This window comes from Myripristis murdjan, chromosome 3 (assembly GCF_902150065.1).
Source record: "Myripristis murdjan chromosome 3, fMyrMur1.1, whole genome shotgun sequence".
Taxonomy (NCBI): domain Eukaryota; kingdom Metazoa; phylum Chordata; class Actinopteri; order Holocentriformes; family Holocentridae; genus Myripristis; species Myripristis murdjan.
In genome coordinates, this window is record NC_043982.1 from 27639754 (window position 1) to 27655645 (window position 15892).

The window sequence follows — 15892 nt, forward strand, 5'->3', positions numbered from 1 at the left end:
TGCATGTAAACTTGCTCATTGTGAAATGATGAAACTGGTGTGCCCTGTTGATGCAGGTATTGTGAGTGTGATGTTTTCTCTTTGTTGCCTGCGTGTCCAGCTATAAGATTATTTGTTGTTTCTGTGTTAATGCCATCAAAGAAGTTTCTTGGGGTCATTTTGGACAATAAGTAAAGATTCTTCATGTTAGAGTTACCTATCTGCATCACCTTGCTGAAAATTGAAAATTTAAAGCTATTATATTGTTCAGATAAGAGCATGCACCATGTGTTAATGCTGAGTCCTGATTGTAGTGTCCTGGGTTCGAAGGCCATTTGCCGCATGTTATTACCTCTCTCCTCTGCCTTTCCTGTCTCTCTCTACTGTGACTGTCAAATAAAGCAGAAATACCAAAAAAGATATTTTATTGCTTAAAAACAAAGAGGAACATCTGAAAGTAAAATTACTGAAACCTATTTTGCCTGAAGTATGCAGTGTGCTCAAGAGCAAAACACCAAACCTCGCCTGCAGTGTGGTTTAATGGGCTCAGATGGGGTCAAAGAGGCTTTCTGACTGTCCAGCCCTGCATAATACTGCAGTAGTAATAGCAGTCTCAGTGGTATTGTGGATTTAAGTGCATATACAGCATTAGCTCCTGATGAAGACTTTACAAGTGCACTACTGAAATAATGTCTGAAGCAGAACTGAGCAGAAAATTTTACAGTTACAATCTGAAATTCAGCACCGCCTTTGATACAGCTGATATTTTCATGATCAGCATGACTGGACCTGGTTCTGATTTTTTCTCCCTGTAATTTAAGAAAAGCTAGGGCAAATGTCAACAAAGCTTCAGAGTACTTTAGGACAGTCTTGTTTTTTTGAATCAGGAGAGAGTGATTTCATGTAATTGTGGTTTAAATCTAGAGAGAAAAAAGAGAGGTGAAGATTATAAATATGAGAAAGGAGAAAGCAGGAGAATGTGAAAAAAAGGAGAATGGCAGTGTAAGCTTTTCTTTTCTCTTCATTACACCTCCTCAGATATCTCCTCACCTACTGCTGACCTGATTTTTGTTTGTTTGTTTGTTTTTTGTTGTCCTGTGTGAGATTATTTCTATGAGAGACATGACAAAGAATATACTGGAACTGAGCTGACAACATACGAGGTTACAGTGTCCACATGGCAGCCCATCAGTCATGGAAGAAATGTTTTTTTGATGCATTTACATTACAAAATAAATCATTCGAGCAGGCTCTTAAATAGGATAGAGATGCAGGTGTTGTCCATTCATCCACAACATAGTATCCTTCAATCCAGTGGGAGGTAGATGGAGCTACGGTACCACTAATGCAGAGGTGTGACAGGTAGAAATGCAGGGTATAAACTCTGTGCTCTCCTGGCCTAACAGCAGTTTCCTTTAAAATCCTTCAGCAGCAGTCCCATGCCCTGCTTCCCACCACGCCACTTATAATTTTCTTACAAATTTCCAGCTCAGTTGCAACAGCACTTAAGACCACCGACTATACTGAGTCCAAGGCCATCAAGTGTATTTTAGGCATGAAACAGTGAAACAACAGGTACACTGAAGCAGGAACCAAATCTTATCTGGAGTGTTTGTTTTTCAAGGTCATTTCATTTATCTTCAGCAACAAAAGGAATGAATGGCAGTCCCCTCTATGGTAAATTTCATCACCTTTTAATGCACAGTGGGAAGCAGAGAAACGCAGTTACATCCACCAGTATATCCACCTTCTGCTACTGGCCACTGGGCTAATTTTCTATCTTCAGAGTTAGTGGTATAGATTTGAGCTGACAACCTGTCAATTGCATGCTCACATTTCTATCAAGTGGTGTGTTTTTAGAAGCCTGAATGATAGCGTAAGAGACAGGATTTCCAGGATTTTATGAATAGAATAGAATAGAATAGAATAGAATAGAGTAGAAGAGTTAACTTCTCTTTAGGTCCCTCAGTCTACATAATGGTTTGGTAAAATACCCAGATTGCCCAAATCGTGTGCCACCTACTTAAATGAAACTATGGAGTTGGTACTGTTTATGAACACTCTGTTCCTCTGTTGGTTGTGTTTGTGCTCCAAGGTCATTGTAGTCAGGCTGTCACATGACTGAGAGCTGGTCAGAGTGAAAAGTTGCTCTCTGCCTCACACACCTTGTAATCTGCAGCTTTCAGCATCAATGTCATCAAACAAGGTGTGTGTGAGTGTGGGTTAGAGAGAGAGAGAGCGAGAGAGAGAAAGAGATGCTGCACTATTCTCATTGCTCTGTGTGTGTGTGTGTGTGTGTGTGTGTGTGTGTGTGTGTGTGTGTGTGTGTCTATGTGTATGTGAGTGAGGTAACTGACCAGTTGCATGATGTATTATGATGTACTGTACCTTCCTTGTCTTCTCCTCTCCTAAATTTCCCCTCCTTTGTTTCCTCACGGTGTCCTTTGTTCTTTCTTCTATTTTCTTTTCTCTATTTCAGTCTCTTCTTCTTTCTCTCCTGTCTCTCTCTTATCTATTCATTTAGTCCCCATTTTTCAGTCTCTCTTCTTTCAGTTTGATCTCTTCTCTCTTCCTACACTCAAATAAATTCACACTCCACACCCTGAAATCCTTTCAGTTGAAATTGCCATGCAGGGAGGTAAAATAGCCAGCTAGATCATTTACCACATCTGGATAGCAACATTATAAATGCTAATTAGCAAAACCAAAATGGAACATTTTGCTGATGCACTGTTTGAACACCTGATGCTTTCATACTGCAGCTTACTCCAAAGATAGGCTGTATTCTTCAACAGTGCTCTGGAACTTTTAAATAGAAAAGTTTTTGTAGCCATCAAGGCTCAAAATACAGGATTATTTTACCTCACTGCTTACAATATTACAAATGTAAACCAGAGGAATACATTCATTAGAGTGGAGATATCCACCAGGTATGTCTCCCCTTTTCTGGACTGAGCAAAATTCAGGAGATTCAGCAGACAACTGTATTGTCTTTGTATTGCTTTTCAAATTACAAAATAAATTATAGCATGATTCAAATATAATACAGCACAGTATACAAAATACACTGGAAAGAGCATAAAATTAAATAGCAAAATTCATTCTTGAAGCATCAAGCTGTTTAACCTATCAGCCTCTGACATTTTTTACACTTTTTTCTTCCATGTGTCTGCCCTGTGTTCTGTTGACTTTCTTCATCAACAGTGTGTTTTAGAAAGGTTTTCACCACAACCACAGGAGGTTCCTCATCATACATAACTATGCACAAAAATATTCAGCTGATGAGGACAGACATAACTAAACATATGATCCCCTTTAAGTGGTAAACAGACTCCAAATACAGGTAAACATGTATTTCGGTATTGCGGTAATGATGTTTAGGGTGAGGGTGCTTTACTGTCATAAAGATTTAGGAAATAAACACTGACTTTTTTCTTCTTGTTTGTTAATTCTCCACATCATAATGTTCACCTGTATAAAAGGGTGAATCACAGCAGGTACTTTGCCACACTGTCACCTGATTGATACCTGTGGTGACATCACTGATTGGGTGTGACCAGAAGACCAAAATGCCTGAAAGTGTCAACCCCAAGAGAGCGACACAGTAGAGATTTTCTGCTATAGCCTATGTGATTTAGTGTGGACTTACTCTTTAACAATACATGACAAACAACATGACAAATTTTCCTTTTCTTTCTTGTATTTCTATATTAAAATCCCACAACCTCATGGCATGCTTTACATGAAAGTCCTCCGATCATATAAGTTGCTATCATACCGTGGTGGTGGCAATCATGGTGGCTGCAACTGATTCATTTTGTGAAATCCAAAGTCTGTGACAGCTTATAGCTATGTGCAAAGCATTTTTCCCCACTTCTCACCTCTGAATTCATGAAACAGATTCCTTCTCGTGTTACTTCCCACATCCTGAACAATGGAGGCAAGATATGACCAAAGAGCTGTTTTGGTGTGACTTTAAAAATAAATGGCCACGGTGTTCCAACTGAATGTATCACAGTCTCACATCAACACAAAGGCACATCACTCTGAAACTGCTGGATATTCAAGGTTCAGAAATCAGGTGGAATAGCCTATGTGAAGATATGAAGTCAGCATGGTGGCAGTGTCAGTGAGCGCTCCTGCACTGTGACACTCCGCATCTCCTGATGTTCTGCCCCCTGGCGTCAGCTCATGGGTCACTCTGCAGAAACAGTGGAATCTGGTTCCTTCTTACACAGGCTACACCAAAAACCTCTTCATCAGAAAAAAGTAATTTCTAAACATGTTGAATCCACAACAATTACAGCTTCATGTGTTTGTATTATTTTTTACACATGTGATTAAAGAATTCATGTGCCATGTCTTTGTCATTGGTGACTATAACATAAACAACATTAAATGTTTATTAAAAAAAAAAAAAATACAATTTTCTCATTACTGCCTGAATATTTAGTTAAAGGCAAAGTGGTGTAATAATAAGAACAAGAAAAATATTTGATTACTTACTCTTTTTTAAAAAAAAAAAAATTGCAGATGTTTAAACAGCATAATATGAATTTATTTGATTTGCACAATCAATTTTTCTGTCAAACCAACAACTGAAGATCATTCAAACAAAATGTCTTGGATACTCACTCTAAAATATCAACTAATGATTACATTACCAAACAGGTAACAAAATATTGGTAGAAAGTTAACAAAAAAAAAAAAAAAAATCTATTACATCACACCACTGAAAAAACTTGTAGCAACCCCAGTGACGCAATGTAACACAAATTACCTTTACACAGGAGTGTCACTGGTGTTGCTCCTCTTCCTGCTGACATAATTTATAGAAAAAAACTACATTTCTAACCAAATGGTAGCCTTGTGTCAGACCACATGTCTTGAGTCATATCAAAATCCTGAAACAATTCAGTGTAATCAGTTTTTATGTTAAATTTTTTCACCCACGAAGCTATGAAACGAATAACACAAACTTGTATTCGAATAACTTCAGAGTATGAATACACCTTCTGGTGCTACTTGGACACATCCTCAGTGAAGAACCCGGGGTCACAGGGTGTTTCGGGTCTTTTGTCTTCATACACCCTCGCCCAGGCGACCCAGCCGGGGATGATCAGTCCCCGGCTTGTGTCCAAGTGGTATGATGTTCCACAGTTCCCCCCTACAGATCCACAGCCACTGCGAGGCCCTCTCTGCAGCCTCTAAGGTGTTCTTAATGGCTCTCTTTAAATGCAGTCCTTTCACTCCAAGGAGTTTGAGGGTTCGCAGCAGTGAATGGCCAGCAAAGCCTCGGCACCCGACTTCGACTGGCTCACAGCGGGCTTTCCAGCCGTTGTTCTGGCACTCTGCGCTGAGCTTTGCGTACTTGGCCCTCTTGCGCTCGTGGGCCTCTTCAATCTGGTCTTCCCAGGGGACGGTCAGTTCCAGGATAACCACTAGTTTGGTGGACTTCGATGTTAGTACCACGTCTGGGCGGAGAGAAGTGGTTGCGATGCTGGCTGGGAACTTGAGCTGTCTTCCAAGGTCGACTTGAAGCTGCCAGTCACGAGCGGTGGTGAGGAGCCCCCCTGTAGAGCTAGGCTGGTGGTGTTGTGCCTTCTGCCCCGCTCTAATGAAGGTGACAGACTTTCTGGGGGCTGCCTGGGTCTTACTGTGCTGGATTGCTGCGCAGATGGAGTCTGCCAAAGCTTTCAACACTTGGTCGTGGCACAGCGGTATCACCCTTCCCCTAGTGCTCTTGAGCATCTGCTCAAGATGTGCTCCAGGGTACCCCTCTTCTGGCACAGCTTGCACTCAGGGGTGTCTACCAGTCCCCAGGTGTGTAGGTTGGCCAGGCTTGGGAGAACATCATAAACTGACTGGACAAGAAACTTGATGCGAGATGGTTCTGCTTTCCACAGCTCTGCCCAGGTGATTTTGCGGGAATCTGTATGCTCCCACCCGCCTGCCACTTCCTCCTGGTCTTCATGAGGATTCCTGCTTCTGCAACTTTGGTGTCTGCAGAGTCCCTGTACATCAAAACCTCCCTGGAACGGGTGACTTTAAAGTCCTCTGTTAGTCCACTGAAAGGCAAGTACAGCTTGGTGGAATGGCCGTACAGGGCAATGCTGCACAAGGACAGAGGGAGCCCCAGCCATCTCCTGAGGAACTGACTGATGGTCTTCTCTAGAGCCTCTACCATTGTTATTGGTAATTCGTAGACTAACAGGGGCCAGAGTGTTCTTGGCAGGACTCCGTGCTGGTAGATCCAGGCTTTGAATTTCCCTGGGAGACCAGATTTGTCAATCGCTGTGAGCCAGGTGGACAGCTCGACCTTGGTTTGTTGTAAGGCAGCTGCGTCCTTCAGGGTCAAAGATCTTTCCCATACTCTTGACAGGTTTCTCGGCCACTGATGGAATCGTGGTCTCTCCAAGGGCAAAGCGGAACCGATCGGACACTTTACCCTTTTTCAGGACCAGAGAACTGGACTTAGCGGGCTTGAAGCTCATCCTTGCCCAGGAGATGAGCCGCTCCAGCCCCTGAAGGAGCCACCTGCACCCTGGAACAGATGTTGTTGTCACAGTTAAATCATCCATTAAGGCTCTTATGGGAGGCTGCCGAGTCCCAGATCTTGACTTGGGCCCTCTGCATTCCACCTCGGCAGACTTAATAATCCAGTTTACGGCCAGTGAGAAGAGGGTTACTGAGATGGTGCACCTGGTAATTACCCCCTTCTCAAGGCAATGCCAGGCAGATGTTACTTAGCCTGAAGATACTCGTGCGCTGAAGTTGTTGTCGTAGTCCATGATGAGGTTGCGGATCTTGCCAGGAACATGACGTCTTGCCAGTGCGGTTTCGACGAGCTTGTGTGGAATAGATCCGTAGGCGTTGGCCAAGTCAAGCCAGAGAGCTGCCAGGTCTCCTTTGCTCTCTCTTGCCTCCCGGATCAGCTGCGTCACCACAACCGTGTGCTCCAGACATCCAGGCACTCCTGGGACTCCTCCCTTCTGGACTGAGGTATCGATATAGGTGTTCTTCAAGAGGAAGAACAGGGAGCTGTGGGCACTGCTTGTAGACTTTGTAGGGGACACCACTGGGGCCCGGAGCAGAGCTGGATCTTGCAGCTCTGACAGCTTCTTCCACCTCCTTCAGGGTGGGTTCAGCGCTGTTAGAAAGCTTTGTGTACAATTTAAATAACCCATGACATTTAAAGCAAATGAGATAAGACATCTGAATTAGCATGCGCTTTTGTCCACTGCACTTAATCCAATGACCTCTTGAACCGAGAGGAACTTCACAGAGCCAGTGCATTATTTCAAATAAAAGCGTTTTGTGTAGCAATAACACCAATGATGTGAGTTTGGGTGACTGATATTCATTTGATAATATTAATAATAATTAATAACAGTACTACACACAAAGATGAGAACACTGACACAACACACCACACACATAAACACACTGCACAAGAATATACAATGATGGAAGCCACATTATGTATGTGCATGCACAAATACTGGCGCACACACCACATGGAGTGATCAATCACACACACACACACACACACACACACACACATACACACACACACACATAGCTCATTACACAGAACCCCCTACAGTCAGCATTTAGACTCCGTTAGTCAGGGTAGGGAGCATGTTGGATCATTACCAGCTCATATTACATTTTAGTTCCACTGTTACACTTTCACATATCTAACCAGCTGGTCTGGTTTCCTCAAGGAAATTATTACCTCTTTAAAGCACACTCCCACCATTAAGTTGTCAGTAGTTTTTAATCTATTTACCCAGACTGCTGTGCACTGGGAGCAACACTTCACAACCGGGCAGAGTGGATCTGATGTTGGAGATTGAGGGACCTGACGCTTTATGGAAAAAAGGGCCTTGTAGTCACAATGGTCATGCATAATGGTCAATTGCTATATTTTCAAGATGAAAGGGTACCTGTTTTGAAGTACTTTGAATCACTTTTTCGGCACTTCTCAACTAGGCTTTTATTACTGGGTGCTGCAGAATTTTGAGATTCAGAAACTCGCTCAAAGATGTTGAGGCAGCTGCCTCAAAGGCGAGAGTTAAACGCTTCACATCAGCCAGATTGTGCCTATAAGATCTGGGGATTTATATTGTTGGCCCTTAAGCAGGGGTGAAAATCCCATTTCATTATTGGGGGGTGGGGAGGGGGTCAATAAACTCTCTCTCTTATCTCTACTCTCTCTTGCGCTCCTTTGAAATTTGCCATACAGTGTTGAGCCCTCAGCATGCCCTAACCAAATTTCTTTGCTCACTGTTCTATTTCCACTACAGTCCATCAAAGTAGCTTTACAAGAACTAGAAACTCAAAATAAGCTCTAAAACTAGAGGAAATACCTTGGATAATGCAACTACATCAAACTATTCTTCAAAAAACATATTTATTGTAGTGTCAACAAAAAACAAAACAAGATATGGCATCAAATAATGACATTCAGTATATGTTTGAGCTGTACACTGCCCCTTTGAGATCAAATAAGAAAATGAAATGAAACTATCCCACATAACAATGCAAATTAAAATGCAAAAAAATAGATATCTATCTAGAGACAAACTCAAAATATCAGTAAAATTTAAACTATTTCTGACATTAATATCCTGACAGACTTTTTGAAAGAATAAAAAGCTCAGTATTTACTCCTCCTGTTGTCTGTTCTCTCTCTCCCTCACTGTCCTGCACTCACTTCAGCTTGTAAACAATCATTAGCTATTAGCTTAAACAGTGAGCTGAAAGAGGCAGGTTTTGGACCAAGCAGGGGGAAAATATCGCTTTTCATATTACAGCCTTGTGCTTGGTGAACAGGTGGTGTGATAAATGACTCACTGGCTTTCACTTGAGGAGGTTTTCTTGCTAGCTTTCATCAGGCTGCTGCCTCTCGGGCTGACGGACTGACTGAAAGTTACCGAGGCGGAGGCTGAGCGGATGCGGACCAAACCACTTTGAGGCATGGGGGAGGTCATAACATTTTAACAATTAAAAACCCACGATTTTACACTTATAATTAGCACCGCTTGCATTGTGTTTTCATTGAATATTACTATATTATTCAAAATTATTTATTAGTGTTAACAATGATTTTTTTTTTCTGGAGGGGGGACAACTTTATGGATGGAGGGGTCTTGTCATCATGCAAAATGCCTATCTAACTCATCTAACTAAACTTGCATTTACAGGTGTTGTTTGGATACAGTTAACAGCTGAACTGAATCTATGATGGTAATTATAGGCACGAAAACTTATCAAAACGTCATGATATAAACATTAAGACCGTCTAAAACATGCTTAATAATTCCAGCAATGGTGGCTGATCCAGAAATTCAACTGGACCGAAAGGTACCCTAAGAAGTAGGCTGTAATGTCGGCCGTGAAGCATCGTGGAGGTGTATCCTGCAAATTAGTCAAAAATAGGCTGGATCTGTCGACTGCATTTGCAGGACCCCGCATGATAAAATTGAATTGGGACAGCACTTGTCGTGCCACCGTGACCTAAGCAGAGTACAAATACGACCTAGGTAGCGTACAGCCTTTGAAATGGGACAGAGCCTCAAGCTCGCCTCGGTGCAGGCTCCTACTTTTCACATGAAGATACAGTACAGGCCAAAAGTTTGGACACACCTTCTCATTCATTGCGTTTTCTTTATTTTCATGACTATTTACATTGTAGATTCTCACTGAAGGCATCAAAACTATGAATGAACACGTGGAGTTATGTACTTAAAAAAAAAGGTGAAATAACTGAAAACATGTTTTATATTCTAGTTTCTTCAAAATAGCCACCCTTTGCTCTGATTACTGCTTTGCACAAACCATGTCGATTGGGTTCAGGTCCGGTGACTGTGGAGGCCAGGTCATCTGCTGCAGCACTCCATCACTCTCCTTCTTGGTCAAATAGCCCTTACACAGCCTGGAGGTGTGTTTGGGGTCATTGTCCTGTTGAAAAATAAATGATCGTCCAACTAAACGCAAACCGGATGGGATGACATGTCGCTGCAGGATGCTGTGGTAGCCATGCTGGTTCAGTGTGCCTTCAATTTTGAATAAATCCCCAACAGTGTCACCAGCAAAACACCCCCACACCATCACACCTCCTCCTCCATGCTTCACAGTGGGAACCAGGCATGTGGAATCCATCCGTTCATCTTTTCTGCGTCTCACAAAGACACGGCGGTTGGAACCAAAGATCTCAAATTTGGACTCATCAGACCAAAACACAGATTTCCACTGGTCTAATGTCCATTCCTTGAGTTTCTTGGCCCAAACAAATCTCTTCTGCTTGTTGCCTCTCCTTAGCAGTGGTTTCCTAGCAGCTATTTGACCATGAAGGCCTGATTCGCGCAGTCTCCTCTTAACAGCTGTTCTAGAGATGGGTCTGCTGCTAGAACTCTGTGTGGCATTTATCTGGTCTCTGATCTGAGCTGCTGTTAACTTGCCATTTCTGAGGCTGGTGACTCGGATGAACTTGTCCTTAGAAGCAGAGGTGACTCTTGGTCTTCCTTTCCTGCGTCGGTCCTCATGTGTGCCAGTTTCGTCGTAGCGCTTGATGGTTTTTGCGACTCCACTTGGGGACACATTTAAAGTTTTTGCAATTTTCCGGACTGACTGACCTTCATTTCTTAAAGTAATGATGGCCACTCGTTTTTCTTTAGTTAGCTAATTGGTTCTTGCCATAATATGAATTTTAACAGTTGTCCAATAGGGCTGTCGGCTGTGTAGTAACCTGACTTCTGCACAACACAACTGATGGTCCCAACCCCATTGATAAAGCAAGAAATTCCACTAATTAACCCTGATAAGGCATACCTGTGAAGTGAAAACCATTTCAGGTGACTACCTCTTGAAGCTCATCGAGAGAATGCCAAGAGTGTGCAAAGCAGTAATCAGAGCAAAGGGTGGCTATTTTGAAGAAACTAGAATATAAAACATGTTTTCAGTTATTTCACCTTTTTTTGTTAAGTACATGAAGGCTGAATTATGCTTCCGCGTAGGAAGAGCGTACGGAGGTTGTGCGAAGCTTACGGGGGTTGTGCGACCGCCGCAGAGCCTTGCCGCGCGCCTCCCAAAAATTGTAACTACGCGGACCCTACGCAGGCCCACAAAAGCTGTGATTGGTCCGCCGAAGTACATCATTTCCGGCATTTCGTTGCAACCGGCATCACATCCTGTTGTTGTGCCAGCCGGCAGCGCCGTTTTTAAAACAACTGTTGTGTCTCGACTCGTTGGTTGTGTTTGAAAACTTTGGAGAGTGCTGGATCTCGCGGAAGAACGCCTGGCTGAGGAGGTGCGCAAGTACCCGCACCTATACGACTCATCCTCTCGCCATTACAAAGACGTACAGAAGAGCAGCGACCATACGTCACAGGGTCTACGTTGGTGGGAGGAGAATTGCTCAGTGTGTTTCGCAGAGGTATGTTGGACACACACGCGCTGCGTAGGAAATGCGCGCTTCGCACAACCCCCGTACGCTCTTCTAACGCTGAAGCAGAATTCAGCCTTAACTCCACGTGTTCATTCATAGTTTTGATGCCTTCAGTGAGAATCTACAATGTAAATAGTCATGAAAATTAAGAAAGCGCATTGAATGAGAAGGTGTGTCCAAACTTTTGGCCTGTACTGTACCTATGACTGCTTGACTAACGACAAATAAAATATTTGTTTGAGATTCTGCATGGTATGTTGTTAATAGTGGTACTGACAACAATGCTTCAGTATTTTAAGAAAATCACCAAGTTGGCCGGATGCTTGCCCTTTCAAATTTCATGCTCATCTGTGAATCTCCCAAATAGGAGCAAAGAAAATAGTCTCTCTTTTTTTTTTTTTTTTTTTTTTTTTAGATTGATTGCAGGAGGTCATAGGATTTCTTCAAGTCAGGAGATACCAAATAATCTTGAATAAAGCTAAAATATGTATATTTGCTAGAGGAGGAGTGTTGATCTAGGATTAAATATAAACTTTTATGTAGTATGATGTAATACAGAAAACTGACCAGTAGTCCTATGATTTGATGTTTTGTTCCCCTTCAGATAAAGTCTGACCAGGATGTTCAGAAAGTAGGCTACCACTAAAATAAAGTAATTAGTAATGTAATTTTAGAGAATTTTATAGAAAATTATTAGTAAATGTATTAGTAAAGTACATGATTACAGTATGTGGTTTGTCTCACAGTGTAGGCAGATTTATCATGGAAGTGTCACACATCAGGAGCCTGTAAATGTATGTGGATGCCAGCAGTAATAGATAGATAGATAGATATACTTTATTGATCCCAACCAGGGAAATTCTGGGTTAGGGTTAGGGTTAGGGTTGGTCCTGCAATGATTTCAATTTACACGTGAACACTCTGAGGTCCTCAAAATGAGTAAGTAAATAAGTAAGTAATTTATTTAAGACCACAGGCCTGCTCATTAGACATCACAGCTCCAAAACAAAACTTTGTCACATCTGATTGTGTCTGACGTTTGACTCGTCATATGCATCGTCATGTGCTGTTGATGGGCATTTAACACTACCTGCGCTAGATGAAACACTTATAGCGTTTTTCCACTATAGTGCCATGCCGCGCCGTGCCGTGAAATTCACAGTTCCACATTCATTCCCACTACACCAGCCCACTTGGTTCCGGGAACCAACCGTGAAAGATTTCAGCCCGGTTTGACATCTAGTGCTGGCCCGATTAGAACGGGGCCGCGTAGGCGGGCCTAAATATGATCTCCTTCGTGATTGGTCCGTTAGAATGTCAGTTAACCAGGCTGTTACAAACTGACAAGTGACAAGTGTCAACCATTAAACCTTCAGCCAGTAGGGTATTATTGGTCGGCCTGCCAACCGGTGTCGCGGCCGGCCCGCTTGACACCGACCGGTTTCACGGCCGGCCCGCCTGGCGCTGACTGGTGCCGTGGCTGACCCGCCTGACGCCGACCGGTGGTATTTTTATTCAAACAAGATTTTGTCCATTAAAAAAAGTCGCAAAAAGCTAATGTAGGCTAACAACTGACAGCTCCTCTTGTTACTATAACAACTCCATGGCAACAAGCGCGCCTCTCTAATTCTATGACGCCGACCCGCTGGTACCATAAGCAATGGAAACACTCCAAGGCCAAAAAGGCCTTCATGGCACGGCTCTTTATAGTGGAAATGAGCTATTAGTCTGTGAACAGGTACTGCAGTCTGCATAACAGTTTTTTTCAATTGCTTACACACATTTTCAAAGCTCTGTGTCTTTTTCTCAAAACTTTACACACAAATCCAACTACTGCTAACACAAAATGCAAAAAGCGCCCTATCTACTGCAAAATGAAACACAGTATTCAAAATATTGTAAACACATCTCAAAAGCAAGCATTTGTCTCACATCACAAACACATCTCCCATTGTGTCACATACTTGTGTATATCATTTACACACTGTCGCTCTAAATCTAAAGCTCTTTTGTTTCTATGGATTTTCTTGATATATTGCCATATAAGAGTGAAAATATAGTAGCATGCAAAAAGAAATCAACACAAGCAATAATGGAACCAAAAATATTTAATTTTCTGAATAAATCAGTTGCTGTTGTGGATGCAGCATTGTACAGCATCAAAGCAAAGTACACCAACCATCACATATGGAGGAGAGTGTGTGTGTGTGTGTGTGTGTGTGTGTGTATGTGTGTGTGTGTGTGTGTGTGTGTGTGTGTGTAACTGCCGGTTCGGGGTGAAGCGCTTAGCAGAGACAGACGGTACCCCACATCTTGACCAATCACGTGCGGTTTTCGCAGAAAAAAAAAAAAAATTCGGCTCCTGGAAAAAAAAAAAACACAGCTCCCAATCAGGAGCTGGTCCATTCGCAAACGACCCATCACTATTCCAAAGCGTCCTCCACGAACCTGGACTCGTCGTCCTCTGCGTCTTCCTCTGACTCCCCTGGCTCTCTGCATTGTTATCCATTGTTCAAGACAGAGAGTTTTATAGGCCTATGTCAAGGAGTGATTGGTTGGTGTTCAGTAAAGCAATTATTGTTTACACATGTGAGGACAGAGTCTGAGACACTGATGAATAAGTGTGGCATTTTGATTGGTTGTGTTTGAAATGGGAAATCAAGTTACTTCCTGATAGATTTTTGTGTGTTAGCTAGAGAATTGTGTGTATTGATTTGCAAAAAGTGAATAGCTAAATTGAAAACTGTGTCAAGTCTGAGAATTAGTTTATGGTTTTGCTGATTTGAGGTGAAGTTGTGAGGTTTGAGTGAAAGAGTTTAGAAATAGTGTGATATATAAAGGTTTTGTGTGTAAGCAATTGAAAAAAACTGTAATCAGTCATAGAAAACCAATCAGGACATTCTGCAGCAATTTAAAAAAAAAAAAAAAAAAAAAAAACAGTCATTGAGCACTCTGACTTGCAACAGTCAGCGGTTATGTTTATCCTCATGAGTAAAGCAAGACAATGCTGCTGCTGCACTTCCTTGGCAGAGGTAATATGCAACTATGTGAGAGTAAATTGGTGTTTATGGGACTCAGTTCCCCAGCTAAAACGCATTTTGTTCAGTAATTCTGTCAGTATGTCATATTCTGTCAGTACTGTCCTCAGAACCGGTGGATGTGAGGACAGAATGTCTTCATTCATTTTCATGTGGCTCTCCACTCTATTCCAGTAGTTTTGTGTGTGTGTGTGTGTGTGTGTGTGTGTGTGTGTGTCTGTTGTCATCTGTGTTAAAATGCCAGCATCAGTTCAGGCCGACTACCAGACTGATAGATGTGTCCCACACCATCATTTCAGAAATCAGAATCAGAATCAGAAATTACTTTATTGTCCCAGGGGAAATTTGTCGTGGACTCCAGTACCTCAGCTGCGAGTACAATACATCACACTCAGAGCAACAATTAAAAACACAGAAAAAAAAAAAAAAAGAAAAAAAAAAGAAACACACAAGACATTTGTCACAACAGGATTGTATGGTTGATACACTTATGATTGCTGCCGGTGTTTGATAATGTTTCGTAAAACAGTAATGGAAAACATAATATGTAGCCTTCCATTAAGATAGATAGATAAGATTAGATAGAGTATTTTATTGACTCCCAGAAGGGGAAATTCTGATGTTGCAGAAATTATAATATCACCAAAACAATATTACAATAGATAGAAAACCCCCAGGATGTGGTGGGTCCGTCTGGGGCAGAGATGTACAGTCTGATGGTGGCGGGTAAGGTCCTGTGGCTCTGCTCTGTGGTACACTGTGGCGTCCTGAGTCTCCTGCTGAACGTGTTCCTGTGCCTCTCCATAGTTGTGCAGTGGACAGGGGGGACTGCCCATGATGGTCAGAAACCCAGACAGTGTCCTCATCACTGGCTGACCTCTCTCCTGTTGGTCTCTGTCCACCCGTCCAGTTGTTTCAAGCCATTGATTGTTGTTGTGCAGCCACGTCTCAGTGAAGCGCATTGTGCTTTATTCCTGAAACTCCCTCTGACTCCTCATCAACACTGCTAGCTCATCCATCTGCTATCCATAGAAGGGATAGGTTGATTTTTTCTTTTCTTTTCACTCTGTTCTACGTCTGCTCTACACCCTATTTCCACCTCTGTAGCTCTTTCAGTACTTCTGGCTGCTCCCTGCAGAGCATGGCTGTGCTGTCAGCTGGTCCTATGTTTAAACACTGCAGCTTCTACCGGTGCACAAATTGCCTGAAGGTGGTAGAGGTGTTAACAACAGCAAACAAAAACAAGTACAACCTTCAACCACCAAATTGTATCTGTTGTTGTGAGACTAAGGAACATTAAAAAGTATTAAAAAGTAAAATGACAAAAACACACAAATAGTGAAAGGATTACAAACAAACAGACACTGGAGTTGCCACAGCAGGCAGCCACTAGTGCAGAGCCATTAGGCACACATTAACCACA

The 15892-nt window shown here is 42.4% G+C and overlaps 1 pseudogene; it reads right to left on the reverse strand.

Moving 5' to 3' along the window:
* Positions 1-5061: 5061 nt before the first annotated feature.
* LOC115354289 (uncharacterized) lies at positions 5062-15431 on the reverse strand (annotated as a pseudogene).
* Positions 15432-15892: the final 461 nt, after the last annotated feature.